Source organism: Dreissena polymorpha, chromosome 2 (assembly GCF_020536995.1).
Source record: "Dreissena polymorpha isolate Duluth1 chromosome 2, UMN_Dpol_1.0, whole genome shotgun sequence".
Lineage (NCBI taxonomy): Eukaryota > Metazoa > Mollusca > Bivalvia > Myida > Dreissenidae > Dreissena > Dreissena polymorpha.
In genome coordinates this window covers 3,150,294-3,168,728 of record NC_068356.1, presented here as the reverse complement: position 1 = coordinate 3,168,728, position 18,435 = coordinate 3,150,294, and the positions used below count along the sequence as shown (strand labels likewise).

At 35.2% G+C, this 18,435-nt stretch overlaps 1 protein-coding gene across 1 annotated transcript in view; it reads left to right on the top strand.

Annotated features, from left to right (window-relative positions):
- Nucleotides 1–18,435, top strand: part of LOC127865523 (uncharacterized) — a 197,445-nt gene that overhangs the window by 112,534 nt on the left and 66,476 nt on the right. The window lies entirely within an intron of this gene.

Sequence of the window (18,435 nt, the reverse complement as noted above, 5' to 3'; positions counted from 1 at the left end):
CACCACATCGTTGGTAGGTTGCCACCCTCCACTGTCAACATCAGCTTATAATAGCAGAAAGGTTACGCACAAATAAGCGTTCAACTGATAGTGAGTTTCCACGGAATTGATAGTGAGTTTCCACGGAAACACATTCCTTAATTTTTTAAATCTATTTTTAATACCAAAGTCATGGATTAAAATATGTACATATTTTAGATAAGCCCAAGTCTCGGTAGATCCCCGGTCCATCCCGGTTTGCTAACGCCGGTCGACCGGCGAGAACGGGATGATTCGTAGATTTTTTTAGCGCGGTCACACTATTTCCCGGTGCCTCCCCGGTGGAAGCCGGTCAACAACCAGGTAGAGTCCCGGTCAACCCCGGACTAGCTACGGTTTATCCTGGTGAAGCCCCGGCTGAGCCCCGGTTGTCGCCTGTTATGTCCCAATGGAGCCCCGGTGAAAGTAGGCAGCGTCCCGGCAGAGCCCCGGTATACCGTAACTCCGCCGGCACTCACCGGGTCTATACCGGCATCAGACGCTGGCAGAGCCACGGCAACGCCCCGGTTTAACCCCGGTCGTCGCCGGTAATGCCCCGGCGGAATCCCGGTGAATGCCGGTTGCGTCCCGGCAGAGCGCCGATTTACCGATGTACCGTAGCTTTACCGGGACTCTGCTGGCACTCACCGGGGCTCCACCTGGACACCACCAGCGACAACCAGGGTGTTGCCGTAGCTCTGCCGGGGTCTGTATGGGCCCCGGTGGAGCTACGGTGCCGTCCCGGTTGTTCCCGGTGCCATACCGGTTGTTCCCAGTGCCGCGCCGGTTGTTCCCGGTGCCGCGCCGGTCGTTGCCGGTCCTTCCCGGTTCATTCCGGAGGTATTAAACATTTGAATACTTTCCCGCTGGAACCTCAGTTATCCCCGGTTCACCCCGGTCGCCCCCGATGGAGCCCCGGTTCATCCCGATAGAGCCATGGTTCATCCCGGTAGATCCCGGATCACGCACGGGCTCAACCGGCATCATAGTGAGACTGGGCCTTTAAGGCATGTATTCCGAATGAGAAAATAATAATTACGAGCGTTTAAGGCTTAATCGAAATTGCTTGGGAATATACGAGCTCAATATTGATGGAAGTCCGTGAATGTACTGGTAAACGCAATTACACACAATATTGGGTGTACCAGGCTGCGTTATTGTCATAACCAATATCAAAAGTGTATGATATGTCAATACCATCCAAACACGACGAGCCATACTTATCTCAAACACCATAGCACGGTGCCTATACTACGTGACGTTTTAAGACCTGTGTGGGGAGTAAACTATCAACAAAAGCGCGACTCGGGTAACATTTTTAGGGATTACTTTTTAAATATTTCACCATTTTTTATGGGATAAAGTGGAAAGCCCGCTTATTCATTAGAGTTTTCTATAGGTATCATGATTATATCAAACAAATAAGTTTTTTTTAGTAGAGTGCAACCGCGCGTTTGAACGGTTGGAAAAGGGTAGGATCAGTGTGGGGACATCATTTTATTTTGACACAGAAACATCACCTCTGGTGAAATTAAGCAATAAACTTTATGGGCGGAGCTTACACTATATCATTTTGCATTCTTATTCAGGTTTCTTATATATATTTATGAAAACAAATTCAAGAAAAATATTCTTACAGTAATATGATCTGTGTGGTATACGCGTTTAGAAGGATCTGTGTGATATCCGTGTTCCTACAATTTACGGATAAATTGAAAAAATAACGACAATATATATATTTTTTAATTTAATTTCAATTATTTCAATACAACTACTACTACTACTACTACTACTACTACTACTACTACTACTACTACTACTACTACTACTACTACTACTACTACTACTACTATTGTAGTAGTAGTAGTAGTAGTAGTAGTAGTAGTAGTAGCAGTAGTAGTAGTAGTAGTAGTAGTAGTAGTAGTAGTAGTATTAGTAGTAGTAGTAGTAGTAGTAGTAGTAGTAGTAATCGTAATAGTAGTAGTTGATCTATTATTATTATTATTTAAAAATTGATTCATTTCGGGAACCACCTATTTGACACTAGTGAACGGAAAAGGGTTCAGAGAAGAAAAAAAGAGGAAACAGTTTCACGAGACAGGAACGCTATAAAAAGGGGACACTAGGATAGGAGTACGGTGGGAGTGGGCGAGACGAAACGATAGTGCAAACTGTTGCCAAAAATAAGAATGGGGAAAGACGAACACAATTGAAATTTTAACAAAAGTTACATATGTGAAAGTATGCATGAGCGTGCATTATTATACGGGACACATCCATGCCTCTATTATATTTCTTCGGATACTGTGTATTACACAGGTTGACAAAAAGTAAAGTCATGTTCTTTCCTGAGTAATATAAACGTTTTAAAATCAAAGTTGAAATAAAAACTGATAAAACAGAATCCACCAGTGTATGAGACGTATTGGTTTGTCATGGATTTCAAAGTGCCTTGCATCATTGTGAAGAAACTTTAAATGACAAAACATGTTACATTGTCGACATTATTTTCTATTTTGTTGTTATTTTAAGATAAAGGTAACCGGTATAGTTTACAAAAAATAAAATAATGGTCATAGTTGAAACATATGTGTGTGTGTGTGTTATTTTTTATAAATGGAATTCATATTGTTTCATAAGATTATTACATAGTATAGATCTTGACAATCATTTGCCATGTGTTGGTGTTAATGTCATGTTATAAATTATGTCGTTTTATACAGTGTAACGAGTGTATGCTAAAAGTAAATGTTTAAATATTATATTAAATGGTTATATATGAACGATTCTCTTCTTGTGTTGTGGTGGGATGCAGCTGTGAAGAATGTCAAGACATATGTCGAATTAAGAAGTTTTGTATTGTATACACAACCTCAATGCACACATTGTTTACTTCAATTATCACGGACTAGAATAAGTATAAGCAGGCAGTTAATTTTGTAACTCAATCGTGAAAATCACTACTATTAGGAAACCTGGCTGCTTATGATTATCGAACTAGCTCGTGATAGCGGAAAATAAAATTGAAATCAACGAAAAAAACATCACTCAATGTTAATCAAGTTATAATTAAAAAAAGAATCAAAGATTCGATAACACAAATCACAGATGCGATATACTAATGAATAACGTAAATCCAAATTATTGCACAATTATTTGAGAATGATTTCACGAGAACCACACAAACGAACTAAACGGAACATCAAAACTAATCAAATTCGGATAACTTTAGAATCATTTTGGAAAAGTAAAGTAAAAATAAAACAACGAATAAAATAACGTTCAACGATAATAAAGTTACACATACAATAATAAAGTTACACAGACAAACTGTAAAGTTTTATGATTTTTATCAGTATTCACGGATTTATGTGAAGTCCTCACGTGTCGAGAAAGGTTTGTTTTGCGCTTGAACGATTTGAAACACTCCTCACACCTGTAACAGATGTCAGGCATGTGGGTCTTGACGTGATCTTTGAGGTCATTATCACTCCTAACTGCCAACCCACACTGGTCTCATTTCACCAATCTCTCGTTTTTGCACTTTTCTCGTGAACCGCGAGTAGGTACTTGTCCGCAAAGCTCCTGTCGCACTGTACACACACGTGACATATGGGTCCTTCGTGCGTTGAGGCCCGGTGGCTTCTAAGATGGTAGGCATCTTGAGAAAAAAACCACACATATTTTATTAACGTGACATTCCAATGCGTAAACACGCTATTTCAAAAATGTTAGTATCAGGGGACACGCTTTCGTTATTTTTAAATTACCAACGATTTGACGATTATTTGGGATATTTCAAAACACATGTATATGATAACCTGATAGATAAGATATGTTGTATATTTGTGTTGTTTCAAGAAAATCCGTTAAACTATTTGTTAGTATAACTGTATAAAAATGTAACTATTTTTAAGGTATTTATTCTTACCTGAAATGCTTTCCACAGCAGTTTTCCAGAGTTAGCGTGTCTCTTAGTGTGGCGCAATAACACAGCTCTGGTCTTCAACATTTTTCCGCATTCGGAGCAATGAGCCATACCTTAAAGCAAATATAATATTTAAAATAATATACGATAATTACTTCACGTGACAGTAGTGTTTGGCGCCAAATAACAATCGCATTTAATACAATAACATAAAATGTACACTTATTTAAGGTAAGCATGGCATTGTCATCGATTTTAGATGCTCCAGCGTAAGATTTGAATATAATAATGGAGATTGTATAGCATGCCTGTATATGTTCAACAAGAGGCAAAAGCGTAGTGTATATGCATTATGTGCAATACATGCTAACGCATTTAAAAATCCTGTTTTAAATACATCATTGACAAGCATTTTTTAAACAACTGAATAGAACTGAAAAACTTAAAAGAAGTATACAACACACATCCTTATAAAACGTATACCACACAGATCATATTACTGTAAGAATATTTTTCTTGAATTCGTAAATATATATTCCAGAAACCTCAAAATAATTGCAAAATGATATATTGTTAGCTCCGCCCATAAAATGTATTGCTTAATTTCACCAGAGGTGATTTTTTGTGTCAAAATAAAATGATGTCCCCACACTGATCCTACTCTTTTCCAACCGTTCAAACGCGCGGTTGCACTTTACTAAAAAATACTTATTTGTTTGATATAATCATGATACCTATAGAAAACTCTCATGATAAGCGGGCTCTCCACTGTATCCCATTAAAAATGGTGAAATATTAAAAAAGTAATCCTTTAAAATGTTACCTGAGTCGCGATTTTGTTGATATTTTACTCCCCACACAGATCTTAAAACGTCACGTGGTATAGGCACCGTGTTGGTATCAAGCAATACGTTTTGGGATAACGGAGGTGGGATATAATGTAAAACAAGCCGTGTATAACCAGTTTTTAAATAAGATCATTAAATAAAAGGATCAGGCATACTCTTGTTACTTTAACTGACAGTTAATTACATATTGAAAGGTTCTATTGGATTCAATTGATATATTGTGGTTTAAAATCTTAAACATATGAAACATGCATATATGTCTAATTTTACCTGTATCATTTTGATATAATATAATATAAGTCAATTTAGTTATATCGGATGTTTCCAGCAAGGTGTAAACTCCTTTTGCCTTGATTCAGAGCTATGTATCACGCTCTACGGGTGTCACGAATGAAAATCAAACACGTATGGAACCGAACACTGTCTTTGATTGAGGGAAATAAACATGCTTGGTTAGTTTGCATTACGTCGAGTCCGGTTTGTGTTGAGACTGACAGACAAACTGCATAAGGTTGAGACAGACAGACATTGTGGTGGGTCAAGTTGACATAGAATTGAGTCTTTTTGGTGAAAAGCTTATTTCGTGTTTTCAAAATGGCATTAGCTTGAGTCAAATTGGCAATTTGTTAGGTCAGAGTTGAATTAATTCGGCATTAAGTTGATTCAAGCGGCCAAAGGCAATCTGATATAGTAACGTTTACATAATGTCGGGTGATAATGACATCGGGTTATATAAAGGCAACACCATATCGAGTAAAATTAACTTTATATCGGGTAAAGTAATTATGAGGCTAAGTGACATAATTGATGGTCGACATCAGATTTGAATAATGTGAGCCAAGTTGACATTGTATTGGGTCAAATTTTCCGTAGGTTGAGAACAGTTTTCAATATGTTGAATCAAGGTTGTATTAGACCGGGGCAAATCTGAACTAGGTGTGGTCAAGTTGACATGAGGTTGTGTCAAGTTAGCATTATGTTGCGTCAGAGCGCATCCGATTGAGTTAATCCAGAATAAGTTTATATCAAACGTAATACATGTTGAGTGATATTGTATATACTTTTTCAAGTCATTGATGTGTGATGTGTGATATTGTATTAAAATGTAAAGTCAATATGACGTGGTGTAGTATGCTTTAAACATAACGTTTAGTTCATATTACGAGCCGATGACAATTGCTTAATATACAAGCAATACCCCTTTGCAGTGAATCATATTGATCGATCAGGGACGCGTTATTAAAAATACACTGTGTTGACTTAACTAAATACCATAGGCACTTAACATGTCATACATTTGCCTAACCTATTACCAATTTGACCTATTCCAAAATCATTTGAACCCAGCATAATAACAACTAGACTTCACAAATATTATGTCAACTTTCAAAAGTAATATGCCCATTTTACACAACAAAATACTACTTTGAATACATTTTATACTTACTTGACTCAACCAATAGAAAAATTGACTCAAAGCCGATATAATCTGACTGATAATAATATTTAAAAAATGACTTACAACAAAAAATATCTTACAAAAAAGATATTCGGCGAATAACCTGATTTTATAATAAAGGAAGACAATTTACATGTCCGTTTGTAAAGAATTAAATTAAAAACCAATCTTAAATTGTTGTTGTGTTCACTTTTAAGTCGCATTCCCATCGCATTAAATGTTTGTTATGTTTGCCACATCATACGCGTCCTAACATCACTGTCGTAATATACGGTATGTTAACATTTGGGGACGATGCATGGTTCTTTCCACCTAACCTAGTCACACTTTTAGTGCAGCGTAATGTGAAAATATGCTTTAAGGCGAATGCGGCCAGCGCAGCTCAATCCCAGCATACGCAACTGACCAGGCTGAGGTTGTCTGGGTGCATATGGAATAAGACCCATTTTAGCATGACGGCGATATATGAATTGCATAGTGCCTTGTAAATGGAACATTTAACCTCGAACTTTTCGATAGAAAATTGAGGTCAAACAATGCAATTAATGATACACTGATACATTTTGTTATCCTTTTTCTGGCTGACATAAACGATGATGTCTAGACAGGCTGACCGTCAACGTCACACAATTATTAATAAACGATTTCCCTCTTTTTATGACTTCATTCTTTTTCGGCACTTTTTTCTCACAATGAATTTCTTTGCTGAAAATGTATGCCATTTTATATATTGAGAGCAATAATGAGTTATTAACATAAGGTGTTTATCGATAGTCCATTTGTCTTCCGCTGACGATATACTGACCGAGAACTGACCCTAAAATTCTTCGAGATTTAATTTGTTCCGTTACTTAAACAGTGTAAAAAGTTATGTCTAAATGTCGTTGACACATGCAGGTAGTATTCCGATGCCTCTATATTATTAGTTTTACACCCTATAGCTGTAAAAAGTCTATGTAATGAGTCCAATGTTCTGGGAGATTTCACGCAAATGAGCCAATTTATGATTGGAATGTTTTCATTCCGGTATAGTGGCGAGACAATTTCCGAACGTTTTATAGTATGTTGAGGTGCCAAGCTGGGTTGAACAGCTACGTCGAAAATACGGACTTGACTAAATTCCAAATAACAAAGCAACTCCGTTTCTTTCAACAAAAGGCGTCCCATAGAAGACGCATCGACGAAGTCGGCGATTGTTGTATGCTATACACTACGCGACCCGTGATTTTTTGCCGCGATTCTCGCATCACCGCAATCGATGCAACGTGACAAATCGCGGTGATTCCGAGCGACAAGAAAATTTGGGTGATGTCTCGGCGACTCCACGGTTACCGTCGCGCGATGTATCTCGCTGTTACGCAATCAGCGCGAATCACCGCAAATCACCGCGAACCGCCGCGTGGTTCACCTTTTTAAGCGATTTACGTTGAGGGTTACACTATCATGTACATGTAACATATATGTATACACTTACATTATACATTGCAATAATCAAGCTTTTGTTGTTGTTGTATACAATGGGCGTATTAGCTAAAACACTCCCGTTCCGTCATGAACTTGATGAAGTAATGTCGGAAGCTTTAATGGCTCCAAATTAATATAACAGCGCAGAATGATCATGCAATAATTATTGAACATAACATGTAAACATTATTTAACTAATTACATTAGCAGAATGTTTATTAAAACTTACAAGCAACTATATTCCAGGCCCGAATACACTACCACTGTTCAAATTCCATATTGTTGCCATAAGTATGTAGCACTGTGTAAATTGAAAGTTGCATACTGTTTCGTCATTGGTCGGTTATAAATACCTTGTTTCTCTATACATGGTATTGATTTAGACGGAGCTAATAATTTGGTAATTTACGAGAAATATGATATAAGTTTTCCATTTAAACTTTGATCTTACCATGTGTGTTTATTGACGTTATTAATGATGTTAAGACTTATTTTTGCATTTCATTAAGGTTCATGGGGGGGGGGATAAAATTCATTAAAAATTCGCTTTGGTTTTTCTTCATTCAATGTGGTACAATATGGTCAAACTATATATCATTTTAAAGCTAAAGACGGATAGAATAACATAAACACATTTTTGACATTCAATATTTGTGTGCTTTATTCATATTTTGGTTTAAAACCAATACATTTTTACACTAATTTACAAAATCTCAATCTAAAGTTAGGAAGGATATGCACTACCTTAAGTTGAATAAATACAAAGCTATATACATATACAAGGTCAAGTTAGCAACATTTCACAGAAAATTATTGTCATAAAACAACAAATGAGTTTTTATTCAACTGCCTATTTTGGATAAATTTCCTAAACAAAGTTCTAAAAATAACTAAAACGTAACTACTTTTTAAAAATCCAGGTATGGTGGATAGTAAGAGTCACAATTCTTCTTCAAAGGCTTAACAATTTTGTTATTTACCTCTCAACCAAATTGCAAATTTAAACCATCTAAAATTGAAATAGATTGCAGACGACATATAAAATTGTAAAGAATTATAAAGAAATTGGCAAACCGATTGATTTTATATTTCGATTACTTCTACCCATTTTGAAAGCGTGGCCCTCGCTGTGCTCCGTAGAAAAACGTGCAAAACAAATCGGTCGAAACCACGTGCAGTAGTGAGAAAACCGGGTATGTGTATACACATACCTGAGAAAACACAAACATATTTTGACAGTTGGTTCGCAACTAGTAAAACAACTATTAACATTAATCAGCAAGAGATCGCACTCAATAACAGAAATGACCACGTAGAGATATCATCACTTACCCTATTTCAAATATTTTCCAGCTGAAAATTGTCCCCCACACGTCTTTTTTAGTTTATTTGTATTGTTTTTTCTGGAGCCGAAGTGCATCTCACATAATATCCATCTAACTTCCGTTGTTTTCACTTTCGTTATTAAAAACTTTGTTTAAAAGAATTATTTCTCCTTTTAGATTGTTAAAGCGATGTGTTATTATATATTATCAATAGAACAGTATACCGTGATGAATTTAACGGAGTTACGTATCGATCTTTCTGTCAGTCTGTAAGCGTACTATTTTATGCGCAATAATATAAGTATGGTGATTCGACAACAATTGTAAACATTGGTGAAATGCTTCTTACATAGTTATTCTTTTGAGTGTTTATGAGGTCTGATCGTGCAGTTTGCAAACATCAACGGAAAGATTACAATCCAATGCATTTGTCATCGTCAACCGTTTGGAATGTCAATTAGGCGATGAGTTAGTTTTTAGCATGTTTCTTTCTATGTTATGAATTTACAAATGGCTGCCCCCATGTTGATGAAATGACATGTGTTCGAGTTTTGATATTTCTAGATATGTAAACTTTTTTTACTATTTAAGCGTAACTTGCCCTCGTCAATGTCGATATTATTCACTAGTTATATAATTTTCCGCCGAAATACGTGGAATAAACATGATTCAGATTTTTGAAAATAATGTATATTTTAGTGTTAAAATCGCTTTGTATTTTGATTGATTTTGTGGATGGTATGATACGTTGATGTACAAAATTGTTAGCAGTTTGAAGGAAAAACATCCTTTAAAGCATATATGTATACATTTTCAATGTGGCACTCTTCCTTTCGTCAAATTTGAGTTCAATGCTTGGGGTCCCACATTTTTCAAAATGAAGCCTCTACATGAACCTTAAGAATTATAACGTGTAGCCCTTTTGTGAACAGTGTTTAGCAAAATATTCGCGCCTTAAGACACGGAAAATTGTTTAAGTAACACTTTCATTTAAAGGTTAAATATAATCGGTAGATTACGTCTAATTATTTGGACAAAATTATGCTATACTTATTTATTTTCTGTTTCAGGCTCCAATGCGGATAACTCGTGTTACTCGCGTTACTTTCCGAGCGTTGTACATACATGTAGTTCGAGTTCCTTTAAAAACATGATTTATATAATAAAAACGTCAATATAACATATTACCTAGATACATATAAGCCGGAAAATGTGGAAATTGTATTGAATAGCAAATATCTACATAAAGTGGTAAATACGGTTATCTGAGTTTATGAGGTTGACCTGGATATTAAATATTAGACATACAGCCATTTGGTAAAAGTTGGTCGGTTTTCAATGTCAACTCAATTATGCGACCTATCTTGTGTCAATGTCTCTTACATAATTATTGCTAGCTATATTTAGAGCAACGGTCTGAGACCAGCAATACAAAAGATTGACTAAAATTGAAACGACTTATTTTTGTACAATTTTGAGAACAATACGGTCGAGTTCATGACAATGCGGAACATTTATAGTTTTAAACATGTGGCACGATAATAAATCAGTGCAGATACATTTAAGTATAGATCGTTTACTCACGTTTGCGGAGTCTACGGTATCTTTGAAAGTCATATACACATTTATATAGAAGTTACATACTCAATATGTAGCAAGTTGTAATTTTCTGCCAAGCTTTTTTTGAAAAAGTAACTTAGATTAGGTAACCTTTATTATTGTATGCCTGCTTAATAATTGAGTTTGAATCCGTTTATTTTGTCGTGTCAATAGGGGAATGGGATAGCCTTTTATCACGCCACTACACTTATACAGTATCGTTCAAACAGAAAGGTGGGGATTACAAGTTTTATATCAGATTAGTATGCGTTATTTTTTTAATAATTTGAAGAACATCACAAGTATAATTGATCAGTATCGGTATAACAATTAATCAGATTGATTACAAAAGCAATTTGATCGCTGTTTGCTGTCCACATTATCAAAAGCAAATACAGAAAACATGTATTTTACAAACAAGTAGGAAATAACTCTGCAAATGCTCTTGATGTTTAAAAAATTGGCATTTCGTTGTATAACCAATTTCATTTCTTTCACATGTGGATGGGTTGTGTGAAAAATAGAAAAAAACACTGCCCAATTGTTTTGTAAAATATCATGCTCAGCACGAGCATAAATTGTCTATTATATTTCTTCCTATCAATTACACCCTTAATTACATCTATGCATATACGACAATGCAGTTCTTATAACACAAATCAAAACAAAGTAAAATGCTTTGCAATAAAATATTACAATATTAAAAAACGGCATACATAACCAACGCTTTAGCACAATTGGGAACGCTGTCTTACACAGCTGTCCATGCGCTCACGACCTTAATTGGCCTTTACGAATTCAGATAGTAATTATTAAAACGTTGCTCAGGGCTTGTTCCATTTGATTAGACTTGTCGTGAAAGATTTAACGTGTTAGACAATTAGTACAGTGATTCCTGCCGACACAGCCATGTTATTGAGAGTCGCATGCTTAGCTCTTTTACAACTGATATTTTACAGAGGTAGGCTATAACGTTTCTTGTTTTGTATCATTTGCGAATGCTATTTGAAACAATGACTGACAGTTTAAATGCATGCATATTTTCATATGTACATTACAAGCAATGACTTTAAATGCCTAATGTGCAAGCTTCGTGTTTCTATCTAGAATACACAACGAGCCCGGTCACAAACACAAACAATGTATTGTCTAAAGCGGCAATTATGATTATGTGAAAATAAAGGCAATATTAAATGTCAGTTTTCAGAAAAAAAATGATGACGCAGACACCGTGCGTCTTTTTCTTATCCCCGCGCTTTTAGGAGAAAAAGTGGGGATTATGTGGTTATCGCCGTCTGTCCGTCCGTCCGTCCGTTCTGGCCCCTATCTCCCCCTACACTATTAGAACTAGAACCTGTAAGCTTTCACACATGGTAACTATGAGCATATGTGTGACAGTGCAGTATTTTGAATTTTGATTTGACCTCTGGGTCCAAAGTTATAGGGGTTTGGGTGAGGCCGGGTCAGAGCCTCGAAAAAGGCTCATAACTACTGTGTCCATTCAGATATTGCTTTCATATTTAGTATGCATGTGTATCTAGACAAAACCTTTCCATGCGCATACAATTTTTTACCCCTGTGACCTTGACCTTGAACTTGAGGTCAGCGTTCAGGTTTCGAAATCTGCGACCGCGATTCGAAAAAGGCTCATAACTACTGTGTCCCTTCAGATATTGCTTTTATATTTGGTACGCATGTGTATCCGGACAACACCTTTCCATACGCATGACATTTTTTAACTTTGGGTCCGCGTTCAGGTTTCGAAATCTGCGACCGCGATTCAAAAAAAAATTCATAACGTCTGTGTCCCTTCAGATATTGCTTTCATAATTGATAATCATGTGTATCTGGACTAGACCTTTCCATGCGCTTAAAATGTTTGACCCCCGTGACCTTGACCTTGAACTTGAGGTCAGCGTTCAGGTTTTGAAATCTATTATGTGGTAATCTCCGCCGTCTGTCCGTCCATCCGTCCGTCCAGGCCACTATCTCCTCCTACACTATTAGCACTTGAACATTGAAACTTACACACATGGTTGCTATGAGCATATGTGCAACAGTGCACTATTTGGAATTTGTATCTGACCCCTGGGTCAAAAGTTATGGCTTTGGGGTGAGGCCGGGTCAGAGATTTTCACTCATTGTTTAGGTTATTTTACATTAACGTCTTCATGTCTACACCGATTTACTTCAAATTGATACCGAACATCTCTTATGACAATACGTTAAATCACAACTATGCATGGCCCCATTACCAACCCTGGGGGCGCCCCTGGGTCAGACATGCGGCGTGGGGATACGCGTCGGCCTCTGCCGCGCCATTTTTAGTTTTAATATGGATTACATGCAACAACATATTATCGGATAAAAACATTATAAGTTTGCGACGACCGTAAAATTGCATTACTTAGCGTATCATTATCAAAAGTGTTATACAATCATAGTTAAATACAATTATTAAAACCAATTTATAACATGTATTTTAGTTAATCGGTACAAGAAATAAATAATGTTTATAAACATTTTTCGGTGAATTGATATTTTAAAGTGATATTATGGGCATTTTTCACTGTTGAATTGAGCTGAAAAAAATCAACAGGTCAAAACAGTAAGTTAAAATGTGGTTACTGACCAATTATCTGCAACTTATCTTGCTACCAGTTGTTTATAAAAAAAATATGCTTCATATTCGATATTTTACGTGACTCGCCCAGTCCTGTAAGCCGAAATGATCCGTAAAACAAAATTGTGTCTTTGAGTCGTATAAACGAATCTGCACTAAAACTAGATTTAGGTTCACATTGTACATGCGTGATCAGTTGTCAAACGAAAGTACGGTTGATATTCAAATGCATTATTTTTCTCTTTCCGGGATATTGTTTTAGTATGTTGATGCTGCATAAACAAATATAAGTGTATATGAAGTGAAAACACCAAAAAATACACCACGGCTGCGATAGACACCGATAAACTGTTAGATGCCCATAATATCACTTTAAATTGAATACTTTAATATGTTCAATTATAAAGTGTGGTCGTTTTGAGTCAAACATACATGCGTATTTGGTTGAGACTGTAGTATCTGTTTATTTAGTGGCTTATTTCTTTCATCGTTTTAAGTTGATGTTTTCAGTAAGTTGGTCATGTCGTTGTAAAGTCTCTAGTTTCATTATTATATAAGTAAACTTGTACAAAGCGCAGGATTGGTTTCGTCTTGACCGAAATAATTTTTATCTGGGTGACATAACGTGCAGTTTATCTAGTATGCATGTTTGTTAACCTATTTATTATAGATTGAAAACGTCCCCATAAAAGTTATTATTGCTCGGCTGCGCATGCGGTTCGGCTAGCCTTTTAACCGGTTTCAAGGCATTGACACCAGTTGTTTTTGTTCCATTGATTTAAGTTAAGTATTTGTGTTGAATATATCGTGTTGCATCGTATAGGCAAATTGGTCACTTTCAATAAATTAAAGACTTCTGGAAGCTAACAACATGTATTTGTAACTAGCTCTATTTTTTTATTGAGTTCATTGTTTTATGTCATTGATTGTGAGCGATTGCAGTGTACGTTGGCAAGTTATTATTATTATGCTCTGATGTGCATTCTTTCATTTACTGGTTATAACAAATAAATATAAATAGTTAATGCAATTAGATATGAATTGTGGTGCTATGCGTATAATTTATTTCAAGACTTAAAGGCTTTGTGCATAACACTTTGTCAAGTAATAGGTTTGTCACTCCAAAAACCCCATGTAAACTCCAAATGCTGTGCATTGACCGCTCCAAGCAGTAGACATGCGTTGAAATAGGATTCGTATGCTCACAAATATAATTGAGAAAAAACACACAGTAAATGGAGGCGAATAATTATGATAATAATGAAAGTGACATTCTCAAATATGTTATAGCAAAGCGACTCTCTTTATCTATTAAATTAGAAACTTAACATCCAATGAGAGAATTCGTTAATGTCAAATGAACAAGAATATTTTGTTAATAAAACAATCACTTAAAGTGATATTATGGGCATTTTTCACTGTTGAATTGAGCTGAAAAGAATTAACAGGCCAAAAGAGTTCGTTAAAATGTGGTGAGTGACCAATTATCTGCAACTCATCTTGCTACTGTTGTTTATAAAATATATATTATATTCGATATTTTACATGACTCACCCAGTCCTCTAAGCCGAGCGGAACGGTCTTTATATGAGGATCGCAGTTAGTGTTCGTGTGTCGTATGAACGAATCTGCACTAAAACTAAATTTAGATTCACATCATACATCGAATCATTTCTGTCGTCCATTGTCAAAACGAAAGTACGGTTGATATTCAAATGCATATTTTTTCTCTTTCCGGGATATTGTTTTAATATGTTGATGCTGCATTAAAAAATATAAGTGTACATGAAGTGAAAACACCAAAAATAAACAACGGTTGCGATAGACACCTATAAACATAGCATATACTGTTAGATGCGCATATTATCACTTTAAATGCAACTTGTGGTTGATATTTGGAAAGATCATATGCATACTCGATTTTTTAATGTTTTGAAGAATTACTTATATATTCAAAAGGGCAATGCACTTTTCAAAATTCAGAGCTGTGTTATTCCCCTGCGTGCTTTTGCCTATAAAGCACCAACATACAAAGACAAGTGCGTACAGACAAATGTATCAACCAAATGCCATCAAACTAAGATTTGTCTTCTGCGAACTTATTATGTCCTTCTTTCGCAAAAATACAAGTGAAACAGTAGATAAGGGTTGAATATTTCTCTACGACTGCACGGAAACTGTCGGTATTTCCAGTTGTTACATGCGAATATTATTTATTAAAGCTAGCTGAATGAAAGGAAATGCCAGTAAATATTAACCTTACAATGCCACTCGTAATAATTTAACTCCGGCTTTGTGCCGATTTTTTGACAATATTTCATTTTTTACCAACATATAGCGAATCGCATCTTATCAGTACACATTAACCTGTTAGTCAATAAAGGGCAACCACAACAAAATGCAATAACAATACATATGTAAGTGTTCACAATGCAGAAAATATGGCAGTGAATATACACTAGAATAAGTATTACTTTATACACATATTTGAAACATGTTACCAATACATCGTACAGTAGCATTAACTAATTGAACAGAAAATGAAATGTGTTTTACATAACTACTCATTAAATTATAATGCTACCTATCGCTGAACTCTAATTTTAGGTGATACACTTCGTATAGCTCAGTTCTATTAGCAACACGCTTAATACTTTGTGGCTATTTTCGACTTTTGAGTGATTCATTAATTAGTGCAAACGCTAGACATGTCATATTTAATCACAGTCACCAAGTGATACGAACAAAGCCATATTTTTTTTCGGAGAAACTACATACTTAATATGTGCATTTTTCATTTACATGGAAGAATTTGCCATTTATATTTTGCTGATGTTCATACTATTTTGGTTTCTTACGTTTACCTGAAAAAATCGTTCAAGAAATAAACGATGTATGTTTAAACTATGTTTATCGTTATGTTTGATATCTCATGCTATGTAATTTACTGAATCATGTTTGTTTTTGTACCTAATAACTCCGATATTTCGTTTTGATAAGCTTCCTGATCAGTAACTATATGCTGATCGTTTCTGTTTATGTTCATTTACAGAGAAATAATGATGTGTGTATATGCTTATACTATGTATGTCGTTATGTTTTATATCTCTGTTGCTATGTAATTTGCTGACATCACATTTGTCTTAATTACCGAATAAGTTATATAATTATCTCGTTTCGATAGGGCTAACTGATCGGTAACTATATGTTGATCGCTTCATGTAAAGTGGCCTTTTCACAAATTTTTGCATGTTTTGAAGTTCTTTTTAAATGCTTTAAATTGATAAATGTAAACATTGGATATAAAAAGCTCCAGTAAAAAATCAAGAATAAAATTTAAAAAAGAAAAAAAAGTAACCCTCAGCAGGGCTCGAACCACTGACTCCTGGAGTCCTGGAGTAAAAAGTCTACCACTTAGACCACTCGGCCATCTTTCCGCATACAATGTGAGATGTATTTTATACTTTATCTAAGCAATCCTCGTAGTTTCAAAAAATAAAAGGACAACAACAGAACTCTCCAAATTATTATGTTTCGCGTTGCAACGCATTATAATATTTTTTTTATATCGTCAAAAGATGCATATAATGGCAAATCGTCAAAAGATGCATATAATGGCTATTTTAGAGAATGGTACATGTTCAGTATTACTGTTTCCTCACAAATATCATTACTAAAACGAAAATTTGCTAATCTGATTTTTTTTTCAATTTTGTCAATTAAACCAAACGTGAAAAGGCCCCTTTAAAGGAATTATAATATAATATTATTATTATTATTATGAAACGACTTTTAGTATTATTATTATTATTATAATTATTATTATTATTTCTCATAATGAGCTTCTCCGCTTTTTTCATGTCATTTTTTTTCAAATACGTTTATGTATATTTTGTTTACCCATGAGTGTGCGTGTTTGTGTGCCTGTGTTTGCGTGTGTGCGTGCGGGCGTGTTTATTTAAAAAATACATTTGGCTCTGTTTTTATTTTTTAGTTATTATAAAAATATGTTGACCTCATGTGCCTCATATGGCGTATTGGATTAAAACATCTACTTCTTATTTAAAATGTGACGAACAACGTAATCTATATGCCAAAAGGGATGGAAAGAAAAACAAAAACGCAAGGAAGTGCCCGATAACACATTAGGGCGTTAGGAATGTTTCATTTAAGAATAGTATCATTCAGCATCATGCAATTCTCATTGTGCATCAAGTATAAACTGCGGTACATTTTCTTTAACCTTGATTACTTTCAGGTTACTCCTTTGAGGACGAATGCTCTCACGACGATGATTGTGACCCATGTAGACATAATTTTCAAGCCAGATGTAGTCACAAGAAATGTGATTGCCATCCAGGTACTGTAATCATATTTTGATGTACTTATATCTTAAAGGTTTTTCCCGCAAGATTCATCGGATTTTATATACAATATGGTTAGTGGCTTTGACGAGTTGAATACATTCAAACAACGAAAGAAACTAACCTGTTCTATTTATTATATTAAACATATGGGCACTCCTCCTAATGCGGTGGTTGCTATCAAGGTTAATCATTTACTCATATTTTAATAATCGTTCTTTCGTCATGAATGATATTCAGAAAGTTCTATTTGTTTCCAGTCCATTGTGATCCCAGTCCGTGCCTTTCTACTCAGATCTGTGTAGCAGAATCACACGACAACCGTTGCAGGGGTACGTGAATATACTAAAATAATCACAGTGCATCTTTATTGACTGCTACCGCGACGATAATCGAACTGATCGCAGTATGTATTGATAACATTACACATAACAGGTAGACGTATTTGAAATTAAGTTATAATAGGTTTGTTTATAGTACAACAATGTAGTAGTATTTTCAAAATAAGTAATGACTATTTTCTGATAAGGACATGTGAAATCAATAGTCACCGACATGTCTGAAAACGTCTACGGAAACAGGTATACGTCAATCATAAATGTTTATCATAGTAAGTCATTCATATTTGTATAATTGATTGACGAGTCAGAGTATTTAATATTTTAAATATTCATATTGTGCTTTATATAAATACTACTACTACTACTACTACTACTACTACACTACTACTACTACTACTACTACTACTACTACTACTACTACTACTACTACTACTACTACTACTACTACTACTACTACTACTACTAC